This window comes from Lissotriton vulgaris, chromosome 3_1 (assembly GCF_964263255.1).
Source record: "Lissotriton vulgaris chromosome 3_1, aLisVul1.2, whole genome shotgun sequence".
Taxonomy (NCBI): domain Eukaryota; kingdom Metazoa; phylum Chordata; class Amphibia; order Caudata; family Salamandridae; genus Lissotriton; species Lissotriton vulgaris.
In genome coordinates, this window is record NC_141689.1 from 362,744,295 (window position 1) to 362,758,899 (window position 14,605).

Below are 14,605 nucleotides of genomic sequence, written 5' to 3' on the forward strand. Positions count from 1 at the left end.
TCGGTGCTACTCCTGCCGGCACCAGACTCGGATCGGAAATGGCTAAGATGCCGCCACGGCACAGGCTTGATCAGTTCCGGAGGAACACCAGAATGACCCGGTAGGAAAATTGTTGCCGCCCTTCCCACTCTTTGACTCATGGTCCATATTTGTTAGACTGTTAACCACATTGCACGAGACTTTCTGAACTGCCAATGGAAAGTTCTGGGCCAACCATGCGAGACTAGAGATACTCTGACTGTGCTGGAACTTGCCTGACCCCACCCAAAATGGCGCCGACACAAAATGAGACGTTTTTAATGAACTTTGTTGCACCCTGATTGCGCAAGCTTTTTACCCCGAGATATATATAACGTTTGGATAATGAAAGTAGATATGAAGGATATTGAGTATGTGCTTGGACAATGAATTGACTTAAGGGTGGGTACCGATTATGAGTTGAAAAATGAATTGGTGTAATTTAAGGTAATGAATGAACATTGGACAATGTATTTATGAATTTGTTGAAGATGAATTACTGACATACATCATGCCTGCTCTGTAGGGGAGTTTAATACGATTTTATTGCACTGCTGCACTTTATGCAATGAACTGCCACCAGCTTTGTTCTCCTTATGTACAGATCCAATCTGCTCCGCGGCTAGTCCACCGGGTTGTAGGCCTGTATTTATGTGTCAACACTTTTTATTAAAAGTATTTTGAAAACGAAAGCATAGTTGTAGCGGTTGCATTAATGAGTTTTGAATATATTACTACTATGAGCGACGAGAAAGTATGATGAAGGTAAGGGGTTAAAAAGGACCCGATATTCAGCAGCCACACTATGTGTCACAGGCAGCCGGAAAAGTGCTTTAGAAGCCCTAAAACGACACCACAGGAATGCCACCTGACCGCCACCCTTGTACCCGATGGAAAGGGGTTACGACCAGGTAGCTCATGTCACACAGATCGTCAATGATTATCTGTCTGACCTTTCTGGTCCATCTGGGCTTAAACGCCGTGATGGTAGGGAAGTGCACTACGTGGAAATAGGTCGAGTATGTGGTAGGTAAAGCATTTCCGGATTACTGCACGTTGATGAGGTTTTGAATGTTGCCCCCCCACCCCTTCTTTCTCCTCCCTTCTGCAGGTCACGTCGGAACACTGGCTGATGTATGGATGGACGACGACCGAACCGCCGATGAGAGGGGGAAAAAGGGAATATGAGCATGGTCCTTAGGACAAATAAAAGTTTTTTAAAAAAGACGTAGGCTTAAACATGACTGTTCCTCCTTAGAGCATAGCAACGGGAGGATGGACTGACATAGAGACTGGACAAGTACCGAATGACAAAAATAAAATTGACTAGAAACGACGCGTTAAATGAAATGACTGGACGTTTTGACTAGGTAGGGAAAGGACAAAGAAAAATTGTACGGGTAAGGGTTGCCACGGCACCACCCGCCTAGGAAGTTAGAAAATGTTGCCGATGTTCAAAATGCACTGCCCCCTTTCTCACACTCTTGCAGATATAGCCAAGCTGTCCGACTGTTTTCCCGATCAATACTTGCCGTTACCTCAGCCTGGAGAACTTTCCACCAAAGGAAGGAACTGAAAAATGGTTTAAGATCCAACCATGGGTAACTAGCGCAACCAGGTTAATCTCTGATCGGCCAACCGAGGTGTGAGTATTGGTAATTGGGAACGCTCGCAGGCATGACACGCGAGAAGGGAAAGGGGGGAAGGGCAGAAAGAGCTAAGCACGTAGATAAATAGGATAGTAACGATATGTAGAAAATATAAAAACAGATCTTGTAGACTAACACTTGTTTCCTGTCTTGTCGTGAATGTCTCGTACATGCGTAATATATGTGCTGTCTTCCCTGTCTGAGTTTGTGTGTATGTAACGTACGAATTTATGTCTCCCCTCTGTCTGTATCCATAGGTCACCTGACCTTTGCCGTTCTGTGTTGTGAGCGCACTAAATGACCTATTTTCGTACACGTCTCTCTCTCTCTCCCTATCTCTCTCTCTCTCTCCGCTCCTTTTTATCTCTTTCTCTATCTCTCTCTGTCTCTCCTTACATGTCATACGTGTACCAAATGGCTCGTTTAGATTGCGGACGACTCTCGCTCTCTATGAGAGTCTCCCTATTTGTTTCTCCCTCTTTTGGTAAAATTGTGCCCCACCGGCACCAGTCTGATTTGATACATATTTGAACGCAAAGGTGTTCAGCGAAATTGACCGAAACTAAAATGAACATCTCTCGCCATGTTACTGCCTCTCCTTTCTGTAAAATGAATGAACTTGAATTGGCCGAGATAGAAAGGACAGGTAAGACGACTAAAGTCCCCCAAATCTGGCCATTTATAGGGGAACTGTATGTCAATGGCATCCTATGTCTGTTCTTCAGAAACGAGCGCCAACGTCTAGACTGACACCCAATACCCAGATTGTCCCACCCCCTTTGCACCCAAGCGCAAGCGCCCGAAGCATCCCTGCCCCATTTTTGATAGAACAACTTCTGCTGTCCCGGGTATAAACATAATGACCATGAGTAGCTGTTGACCCTTGAGGAAATGTTGTTTTGCCCGACTCTCGATGATAGCACCCCCGCCCTGTCTGAAAATATGATTGTTCCTGAAAGGAAATGCTCTGTAATATTGAATATGATGTGACGCACAGTTGATGGAAATGTCATTTATCCTCATGTGAGTTATAAATAGGACAATGAATAAACCTGCCATAAACTCAGTAGGAATGCTGATACATGCACTACTTGGTAATAGACCTCTGACTGTGACCGATGAGCATAAGAACTCAAATGCGGAGGATTGAGGGAGGAATTCATATGCGTAGATGTCTTCTTCTGCCATTTCTCTAAAACGTTGTCTTGTACCCATTCAAAGATTCACGATCACCGGAGGAGATGGGTCAGAGGTGACGTTCAGCCTGACTGCAGACCTTGGGACACGTATGACATCGACCAGAAGTGGAGCTGCAGAGCGACAAGGCACGGGACGAGACCGCAATTTCAACGTGGAAAATGAAAAATGACGGGCCGCCTCGAAGCCCTCCGACTGCTAACCCACGTGTGCCTGGAGTCTCCGTCTGCCTTCTTTGGGCCCGATTGATGGGCCTGCCTGCTTGTTATCCTTTGCTCCCTTGGTCCCTTTTGTGTGTCCCAGGAACTCTGACCCAACTCCGCTCGCTCTTTCTCCTATCGACTATTTGAACCACATCCACCCACCTTCCCACGTGACTTTCTGCCAAAGGAAAAAGCTGCAATTATATGGGAAGAGGGTGTTGCCACAGAACTATAGGTGCCGAGCATAAGGCGCCGCCAACGGACTGTTTAGGGAACAGGACTGTGGTCTAACAGCAGAGGACTGACCGCACCCTGCAACGCGTAAGGATCGAACCGAGCTGGACCTATAGCTCCACCGCCGGTGCTCAACAGCGCCAACGAAAGTACCCGGATTAGAGCCTACCAGTGATGGCTCGCTGATAAAAGACACTGTGACGAAGAGATCTTGTGTATTGAACTGAATTCCGCTCTCAACTATCAGGTCAAAACTGTTCATTGGTCACATTTTTTTTTAAGTCAGAAAGATTTATGCGATGTAGTGCGTTTAATTGCCAGGAACACAACGAAGAAGTAATTTCCTATGTACTGTATTCTTCCCATCACCTTGACTGTCTATGATTGTACGTCACATGTTAGTATCGACAAAGTGCTAATTCGTCAACGATGCTTGTCTACCTGTAATGCCATCAGCTGCGAAAATGATTGCTGCTATGTAAAAAGGGGCGACTGTGAAATCAGACGAAACCGATGTACATAGACAGCATTCATTTCCCTTCTTCTCCCACTCCTCTCCCTGTGGGCTCCATAGATACTGTAAATTATTGATCGTATCACCCTGTCAGTAAGAACCCGTACCCTTATGCATATGTACAGCCATTCCAGGCACCATGGCCTCCCTACCCACTAGAATCCCCAGCTCCCCTCCTGCGCGTATCTTGCACTCTCTCTCTCATGTATAGACCACGAAACCCTTTCCCTTTGCACGATCCTGATGTGAAAAGGTAACCCTCCCGCTCGACCCAGGCCTTCCTCATTTCCCTCTCGAAGAAGCATCCTTCGCCTCAGCTGACATAGCCCCCCCCCCCCAGTTGTATCTGACTGCCCCTGTTCTCTCATGTACAGGTCATAAGATCTCTCTCTCTCTCTCTCTCTCTGCGCGACTCTGGCCCTGCATGCACCCTGACCCCCCCCCTCCTTCTCCTCATATGAGCAAGTCATAAACCCTCTTCTTCCGCAAAGCCCTGTCCTTGAGAGTCTCGGCCGCGCCTGACCAGCACCCCCTTCCCTTCCATGAATGCCCCTCTATTGACGAGCCCTCCCTCCGCGCTCGATTGTCCACGTAGGCATGAATACCACTCCTTTGATGACCCCTTCCCCCGAGTTCGGCTGACCACACATGTCCGAGGCCATCGCCTAAGCCAGGAGATACCATTTACTGCCCTTATTGTATGCCTAGCCACCCCACCCCCTGGGCCATGATCAGGCGCACACATCCTACGACACACTCAGCTGCACGATCGCCCTCCCCTCTTATCAGCAGGTCAAGGGTCCCCATTGTGAACGTATGTGGAGTAGGATCATCACGAGGATTATAGGAATGTTTTCCTTTTGCGACATACTGACCTGATTGTATCATCAAATGTTCTGCAATGTATAAAAGCAAGAGTCTCAAGCTCACTTGTTAGAGCACCTCCCGAAAGACACTGTGTTTCGTGTCCGAAATGACTGGCTCTCCTCATGAGAAATAAACTCTGTTCTTGATTCCTGCTCCCAGCGCCCGTCTCTTTATTTTGGTAACTATTCAGAATGGGAACTAAGAGGCGGTTTGCGCCAGCAGCCTGGGCATCGATAGAATTACGGGCTCACTTTCAACAAAGCCTGCCATCGGGTGGTCACAATGTTTAATGAGAGACGAGCCTGTCTAAAATTCATTCATTTTAAAATGGGAACCAGAAAATGCTTACACGGAAATTCATACAGTTTGTATAAAAACAGAAAGTGCAGCAAATCCTGCGGAGACTGACTATCGCAGTCGCAGGGAGCTAGCACTTGACCTCTACTAAAACCCTTAGGTCTGGCTAACAAGAGGTGGAAGAGGTTCACCTGGAACCTAGTTAGCAGGAACTTCTCATGTGAGGACAGGGACCCCATAAGATAGGATTCCGTCATCAGGGTTGTTTCCAGCATTAAATACATCTGGACACTAGGGGGCACATTAGGATGGCGGGCGGGCTTTGCCCGCCCGCCACCCTAGCGGAACTCGGGACCGCCCGCCTGAAGGGCGGGGGTCCCGACATTGCCATTAGGATGCGCCCGCCACAGTGGCGGGCGCATTCCTCAATTTAACATTGTGGCGGGCGGTGCTCACTGCTCCGCCCGCCACAATGTTAAAAACAGAAGCACGCATTTGCATATTCGAAGCGGCAGGCACCGCGCGGTGCCTGCCTCTTCGAGTATGCAAAGGCAGGGGGGTACCACAGGTACCCCCCGTGTGCCACCCCCCTTTGGCCTTCACTCTGGGGGCCCACAGGGGGCCCCCAGAGTGAACACCGCATGCCTTTCTGTGGCGGCATTGCCGCCGCGGAAAGGCATTGACAGAAGCCCATTGTAATATTGCGGGCGGTGTCTGACAGACACCGCCTGCATGTTACTCGTTTTCCGCCCCGGCCGCAAGGCGACCGGGGCGGAAAAGTGCCGGGCGGTGTTTGGCTCCGCAGCGGTCCCCCCCCCGCCATTGTAATGTGGCGGGGGGGAAAAGGGTGGCGGGCGGGCATTTCTGTCGGGCGGATCGCCACCGCCACCATGGCGGTGGCGATCCGCCCGACATCATAATGGAGCCCTAGGTTTCAGCAGCTCTTCGGCTTCCCTGTCCGCTTTCCTTAAAGTCAAAAAGACTATCTTGGTTAATTCCACATCCTTCTTGACGATAGCGTCAGGGTTGGCGAATAGATCACCCCGCCCTAACCCATCAAAACTTCTTTTGACATACATAAGCCAGGGAATAAGGGCAGAGTTATCAAGAGACATACACTCTCTTAGTATTAAATGACTGAGAGTTAACTCTTTATTCAGCCAGCAATTTAGCCAAAAGATCAGGGGTCATAGAGCAATAGCATCACTTAGGCAGGGGACCCCCAGTTCCTCAAGGACCACTAAATTAGAGGTTCCTCGTGGAACACATAGTAAGCGTTTCAAAAAGTCATTCTCCACTACCTGAAGGGAATCTATGGCAATGCATCCCCAGATTTCACTACCATAGGTGTCTATGGCCAGGCTTTTAGCTTAATAAACTTGCAACATAGCTCTTGTGGGTTTCTTCCCTATTTTAGAGGCAAAATTTAAAATTGCTGTATTTATCTGAGCCAGGTCCCCTTTTTTCCTCAAAATTAGGGGACCCCATTTAGGTTGGTCATCAAATAGAACCCCTAAATAGGAAAATACATTTGTGCGAGGGATCTTAGTGGGGCCAACACTAAAATGAAAGCTCTTTTTTGATTGTTGCCCCACTTTCATGACGTAGGACTTTGAATTATTAATTGCCAATTCACCGGTCAGACATGAATCTGGAGAATGTGGTTAAAAGGGATTGCAAACCCATTTCAGTCCTGGATATGAGGACGGCGTCGTCCGGATAAAGCAGGACAGGGATGCCACGCCATCCTACATAGGGGTAATACACTCCAGTTAACCTTAATGCACTATCCAGTTCATTTATATAGAGTTAAAAAAAGAAAAGGCGCCAGTATGCATCCTTGCTGGACTCCTCTCTTAATCTCAAACTCCCTGGAGACCTGCAATTCCTGCGAAAAAACCTGACATTTGCTTTAGTTGATAAGTGCAGGTCCTCGAGAAAATGTACTATACTGTTCTCCACCCCCATTGCCCTCATCTCAGCTGCTTGTCCCTGCTTACACAGTCAAACGCAGATGACAAGTCCATGAAGGCAAGGCACATGGTTCCGGGGCGAGCAACAGTATATTTGCTCAGTATCATAGATAAATTAAGACACTGAGCAACTGTAGAGTGTCAGGGCCGGAATCCATATTGGACATCCAACATGATCTTATGCTTATCTACCCAGGTTGATTACCTCTGTAAAAGAATCTGTCCTACTACTTTAACTACCGAATCAATAAGCGAAAGGGGTCTGTAATAGAGGGTACTATTTTTATTGCGCTTCTTAAAGTCAGGGACTATAGTGGAGGATGACCAATACTGGGGGCAGCCATTCCTTGCCGATGCATTAAATACTGACTCCAGTATTGGGGCCCAGAACATGCGGTCTGCCCTAAATAAGTCTGGAGGATCTCATCTGGGCCTGGTGCTTTGTTGATGGATAGTCCTGTGATACCGTCCAGGATCTCGCCCCTTTCAAAAATTATTACATGGTCCTTCGTAACCTGTCTTTCTTGGGGGTTAGGCTCAAGAGGGCAATCAAACATGGATTTAAAATGAAGTACCCATTCCTCCTCTGTGATATGTGAGTTTAGGCCCCCCCTTCCTGATGAAAGAGGGGTCGGTTCACAACACTCCAGAACCTCGAACTATTCCTGAGAGTGATTGAGTCGATCAGCTCCCTCCAAGCTTCCTCCTTCAAGGCACCCTTCTGTTTGGCCAGGGCTAACTTGTATTCCTTTCGACAAACACATACCTCTGATTGAGTTTTGGTTTGGCTGCCAGAGCCTCTCTCAACCTCTTTGCTGCTTTAGAGCAGTGGCAATCAAACCATCTGGGACCCTTTGTGGTATTTCTATTAGCTGGAACACTTAAAATGTTACCCACTTGTTGCGCTCTTGACTCATATGCACCAAGAATCACATTAGGGGAGAAACCCTTAGTTGTACATATTGTTAATTCATGTGCACAGGATATTTTTACTTCATTGTAAAATGTATCTGGGGACACCTGGGACCATTTTAATCTGTGCTTACCATCCGCCGGTCTCAGTACACCCCTGGTTGGAGCAGCCTCAGACTTATCTGTTAATGGGCCCGACATATGAACAGTTAGTGAATTATGGTCACTAAACTCACTCTCCACAATATTAAAACCATGAAAAGAAGATTGCATCGAAGAGGAAATTGAAATGTAGTCAATAAATGACCACCTAGCCTGCCCTTTAAAAGTCGGCACATGAAACTTAGTATATGGATCAGTTAAAGACATCAAAGCCACCATATCCAGTTCATTTATCATGTTGTTCAACAGTTCCCCTTGGGCATGATGTTCGAAGTGAAAACCCCACCTACGGGGCAGCCCAATTCGGAGATACAAGATGTTCATCGGTTACCACAGGGGTTTATATTGAAATCTGCAGAAACCACAATATTATGTAGACTGTGACCCAAGAGTTCTCTTATAAACGCTCCCAGAGTAGTGATGTTACAGTCTTCATGCAGACAAGCTACCGAATTGTAGAAATTAACAATACTCCATCTGGTATCCCCCCTTTTGACGGACAATGCCAGGATTCCACGGTGTGTAGTTGGCATCACCTGGATCTGAGAATCGACAGGCACAGAAATGTATGCAGCTAGACCACCCTTTGGTCTTCCGCTCACCGAGGGGTTGGCCGGGACCAAAAAAGCCTTATAACCTTCCAGAAATAGATCACGATCCACAAGTTTCTTGGAGACTAATTACCGTGAATTGCTTCACATATTGCACCCACCGTGGATCTTGAAGCTTATTGGCCAACCCTGCAATATTCCAGGATAGATAATTATTAGATCTCACATCTGGGGGCCTTACCGCTTCCTCCATTGTAGACTGGTCAGGAACATCATGCTTCTGCTCAGGGGGTAGATGCTCACAGTCCTCAAAGCCAGTTAGGGCCGCAAATCTGTTCTTTAGCGGTAATGAGGGGTCAGTGCCAAACTGTCTATCTTCGCGCATTTTCTCGCTATATGAAACTTTATAAATAAATAAAATAAATGGGGAAAATAGTTTAGAACACGGTGTTTACACCGAACTACCTTAACAACGCTGCCATTACAACACAAGTCGTTACTACGACTTGCGCTGGATGGCGCTGTTGGTTAAGGAATATTGTAATTTTATATTCCAACACCTTCCCTACTGTTACGTGGACTGGTGTTGGAATATAAAATTATAATATTCCACAATCCGCGCCCTCCAACGCAAGTCGTTGTAACGAATTGCGTTGTAATGGCAGCGTTGTCAAGTACCACGATCTAAAAGATCGCGCTGTACTGACATACATCTAAATAAATAAATACCAGGGCAGCTTCTTACGGAGTCAGAAGAATGAGCAGAGGATCATGGCATTGGAGAGGAAGCTGCCCAAAAGGTGATCCGGTAGAGAGAGACTGTTTCTAGAACTCAATCGTCTAAAGTTATTTTACACACATTTTGGGGGAAAACAGCAATGCGGCCTCCAATAGGAGGAAGAGGGGAAGAATAAGATTACAGAGACGTACTTACTTTGACCTTGAGGAGGAAGGCTTAGCTGCTTGAATCAACATCCCAAACATAGGCCTCACAGGAAATGGGAACGTGTACTGGCCCGGAGAATCTCGGGACTAATTTTTATGCCTCGGGCTCAAGCCAATAATTTTGGAGTAGGCATTTAATGACTGATGCAAACCAATAATTGTTTTTTAAGTAGAGTTTTCAGTTTCAAAATTCTTTATTCGGTTTGTATAAGTTTATTAGATGACTTCATTGCAAAGCACTTAGAACTCCAGGTCTGGGTTTTTCTGTTAACAGATCATTTTTTGCATTAGATTGTTTATAGAAAGTCCGGCAATGGAGCATTGTGTCCTTGGTGACCTATCTACTAACATTATTTAAGTATGGCACAGGAAACAACTTTTAATGTATATTTGCTCCCTTTCCCGGCAAAAGTGACAGAGAAGATCGTCAACAAACAACTAACCCGATACCTCAAAGACAACAACATCCTGGACCCTTCCCAATCCGGTTTTCGCAGCAACCACAGCACCGAGACAGCCCTCATCGCTGCCACCGACGACATCAGGATCCTGATGGACAAGGGAGAAGCAGCCGCCCTCATCCTCCTAGACCTATAAGCAGCCTTCGACACAGTCTGCCACCGCACCTTAGCAGCACGCCTCCATGACGCCGGAATCCAAGAGAAGGCCCTGGCCTGGACCACATCCTTCCTCTCTGGCAGAACCCAGAGCGTCCGCCTCCCACGCTTCCGCTCAAAAACCACCGAGATCATCTGCGGCGTCCCTCAGGGATCCTCCCTCAGCCCGACGCTGTTCAATGTCTACATGGCTCCACTCGCCCACGTCGCACGACAACATAGCCTCAACATCATCTGCTACGCCGACGACACCCAGCTGATCATCTCCCTCACCGAAGACCCCCACACTGCCAAAGCCAACATCCACAGAGGAATGAAGGCTGTCGCCGACTGGATGAAGGACAGCAGACTGAAGCTGAATTCAGACAAGACCGAGGTCCTCATCCTCGGACCCACCCCATCAGCCTGGGATGACTCCTGGTGGCCCGCATCGCTAGGCACCGCCCCGGAACCCACCGACCACGCACGCAACCTGGGGGTCATCCTCGACTCCACCCTCTCCATGACCAAGCAAGTCAATGCCGTCTCTGCGTCCTGCTTCAACACACTCCGAATCCTCCGCAGGATCTTCAAATGGATCCCTCCCGACACGAGAAAAACCGTCACCCAGGCCCTTGTCACCAACAGACTCGACTACGGGAACGTCCTCTACTTAGGAACAACAACCAAGCTCCTGAGATTACTGCAACGAATCCAGAACGCCTCGGCACGACTGATCCTCGGCGTCCCCCGACGCAGCCACATCACACCTCACCTGAGAGACCTGCACTGACTCCCCGTCAACAAGAGGATCACCTTCAAACTCCTCATCCACGCACATAAAGCGCTACACAACACCAGACCCGCATACCTCAACGACTGACTCAGCTTCCACAACCCCCCGAAACCCGCAGCCTCTGCTCGGCAAGCCTCGCCCTCGCCTCAGTTCCACGTATCCGGAAGACCACCGTTGGCAGCAGATCCTTCTCCTACCTCGCCGCCAAGACCTGGAACGCTCTCCCTACCAGCCTACGACAGACCCAGGACCTGCTGGCCTTCAGAAGACTTCTCAAGACCTGGCTCTTCGATCAGTAAAAGTGCCTCCCCTACCCCTCCCCCCCCATGCCCCCCTCAGCGCCTTGAGACCCTCACAGGTATGTAGCACGCTTTAGAAATGCAGTGATTGATTGATTGATTGATTTGTGGTGGTGAGGCCTAAAACAAGTAATGAAAAATACAATATTCAGACAGGCTATTTCATTTGGTCCTTCAATGTTACCTTCAATTGATTTAGATTTAAAAAGGTACTTGGACATCCTACTTTAACATCTGGTTAAAAAAGAACAGTGTTAATTGTGCAATAATTGTACTCTCAATCAATCTCCTTCATAATTCTTTGAATATTGGCAAGCCACCCAAGTCTGGAGCCACATGTTGGGCTGAGGCTCATCCCTTCCCCTCTTGGGACTGGCTGCAAAACACCTGAGCCACTTCTCCATTCTAAGGATAGTTCTCCTTGTGGCGCCTCCCAGGGAAGGCATAGCATATTGACACATTCCCAGCTTTTCCAGTCTTGGTAAATATGGGACTGCGCCAAATTTCGTGAGTGGGTGTGTGGGAACAGCCTTACCAGGGCAGAACCACGCAGGGCAGCGACTTGCACTGCCTTCTGTTTCTCCATATTTCTCCATATTTACCATGCAATGTGGTCTTGCGTTGCTTGGTAAATGCGACTTAAGCATTGCGTTGACCTTGTCGCGCCATGCGTGACGCCAGGGCAATGCAATAGTAAATCTGGCCCTTATTTGTTAAATGTGAAATGGAAGGAAATATCCATCCTAGAGCTGAATTGATTCTGCAATGTGTAACCAGGAAACCTGGGCTCAAACTCCTGCTTCATTACTTGACCATGGTTTGTGAGCCAAGCCAAATCTTTACTTCACAGCGCCTCATTTTCCTTCGGCGACCAATGTCAGAGCACTGTGAAGTAATTCAGTCCAATTGACAAGGGAAACACTTACTAATGTTGAAGAAATGACCTTATTTACTTTGAAAGACTAGCTAGCCCCCTGGCTCTGCCAATTTACTGGTGTTCCCACCGCTACATGTTATTAACACCAACTCACATGTTGAATTCTAAAAGTTCTCTTTCTGATCCTTTTAAAATGATTCTCAGTGAGGAGCGTACCCCGCGTCCTTCTGACCCCGAACGCCCTCATTTTGTGTTTCCAAGTTAAGTGCAGGGAGGATGATCCGCTCATTAAAGTTAACTGTGGTGGGCTTCACTTCGACATACACTTCATCATGCACTGCTCGAAACATTAGCGGAAAAAGAATGAGTGCTTGCCCTGCAATACTGCTGACGGCATCTAACTTGAAGATAAAGCCAATAGGTATGATATAGAATTTAACGATAATGCAAAATCATTCCATATCCTGGAGAATCTTGTCAATCAAGGAGAATACACAAGTGGAATTTCTTCTATGGTGTAGAAATTCTACTTCTGAATTCTTCGTTAGATTAGACACTTCCTCATTATTGCCCACCTCTAAATCTACATCCTGCTTGTGAATGAACAATGAGCCCGGGTTATGAGTCCCGACAGAGCAGAATTACCCTTTTGAGTTCCGCTCTGTCTGATTCTGAGGGGACTGGTCTTTCCACACCCAGTTTTCAGAGTGTTGGGACAGCAGACCAGATTTAACTAGCTGAAACTTCTTCCCGGTAAAAATGCGTAAGTCTTTTTTGGATCCAGCACCAGCAGCCAAGTCTCTTATTTTTTTCTGCCAGAACAAAAGTTCCCCTTCCTTCCCTCACTTACTCCTGCCACCGCCTACCTCCTCTTCCCTCACACAGAGGCCGCAGCATATATTTGCCACTTGCTCAGAGCATTGGTTAAGCCTAAAAACCCACTGAATTAAGAATTGTGCGTGGTTTACATCCTGTAAATCAGTATCTGCAAAGCTAGTCTTTATTTTCTAGGTTTTATTAATAATTTCAGGATTCTAGAGCACTTTTACCCCACAGCAATGTACATTCCGTATGCAGAGTATGCACTCTGGAACTTGTAATCAAGGCCTGAGTAGGCAAAAGCCAGCTTGTGGCCTCTTTAGTGAATCAATGCATATGTATTTGATTACAAAAAAATGTATTGCGGATTTATTAAGCGTTGGCAATAGGTGTAACCCCACAATTTACATGAATAAAGTATTAAAGAAGTGGTTGATTGTAAAGTAAATCCATATTTTTCTCCCGGGGGAGGGGGCCTCACCTTGTAAGAAGTCTGGTCCCAGTGTGAAGGTAAATGAAGCGAGAGAGGCAGCTTTCCTTGGCCCACGACACCTTCTTGGACGGCGTCCTCGGTTGAAGCGCTGCAGCTTTTGGAACGAGGGAGTCCCCCGCCCGCAGCAGGGTGCTTTTATTTGCTCTGGTTAGGAATTTAAACCCCTAGAGTCAAGGTCTGTGTAACAGGCAAACATGGACCGAAAGCAACGTCCGTCTCCGACCATTGCGAAACCACCCGAGATAGGAGGGAGCTGGCGGGATGCCCCACTGTAACTGATCTGAAAACTGTACCGAGAAAGTCGGTGATTAATCAAACACTTTGAATTTTTTCCTTTTCAACGAAGCCGCCAGTTCATCTATGCATAGACATCTCTTGTTTAGAGAACACTGGAAGTCTAAAAACCTAATTCAACTTTTTACTATGAACATCTGCATTGCAGGGCGAGTTTTTTCAGTGCCCACTTTACGACATATACGGTAGAGAACCCGCAGCTGAAGCGTCTCAAACGCTGTTGCTTTTTAAATGCAGGTCATGCAAATTGTGTTTTTTGTCGTTCAACGCATAGTAAACCAGGGTCGTAGCCAGGCCTTAATGTGCTCTGGGCTGGGGTGAGGTGCCTCGCGCACTGAATGATACTAATGAATCATAGTGCCTGGGGTCGGAATGGGTCGCTTCAAGCTGGAGCTCTACTACACCAAGGATTAGGGCACCGCAGCAAGATGGCACACAACGTGAACACACTGCTTCTAGGCCCCTCCTGGTGCTTATCGGCGCACGATAGAAAAACTGCCCATGTCTAACTGGTAGGTGAGTCGGGCATGGGGAAAATGGACACATGCTCTGCGCCCACACCTTCCTGGGACCACCTTGTATCTGATCGGGCCAGTTCCACACCACCAGTTTTCTATTTAACAGCTGTGCTTAAATACAATGAGCTTTTCGAAAAAAGACAAATACAAAATGCCATGCCTGAAAGTCACAGCCCGAACCTTGCTTTGCTGCAAGAGCGTTGTAAGGGTTAACAGTGTGGCCTGGGCACTACGCCTCTATTGGCATAAAGCTGACTGTCCTACCATAAAATCCTCGGGCACCCTGGGCCAGCAGTGGGGTCCCAGTCAGGCTGGTGAGTAGGGGCCCAGACCTAAGCTCTACTTGCTTTGCCAGCCTCAGTAAACATTTGAAGCCGAGTCTGTCGATCGT

At 47.5% G+C, this 14,605-nt stretch overlaps 1 protein-coding gene across 1 annotated transcript in view; it reads right to left on the reverse strand.

Annotated features, from left to right (window-relative positions):
* The window catches only part of LOC147726456 (complement component C6-like), a 563,575-nt gene extending 550,033 nt beyond the window's left edge, over positions 1–13,542 (reverse strand). Inside the window, exon 1 of the mRNA XM_086960580.1 lies at positions 13,391–13,542. The gene's annotated coding sequence lies outside the window, so the exon portion shown is untranslated. The remainder of the gene's footprint in view (positions 1–13,390) is intronic.
* Between the last annotated feature and the right edge of the window lie 1,063 nt (positions 13,543–14,605).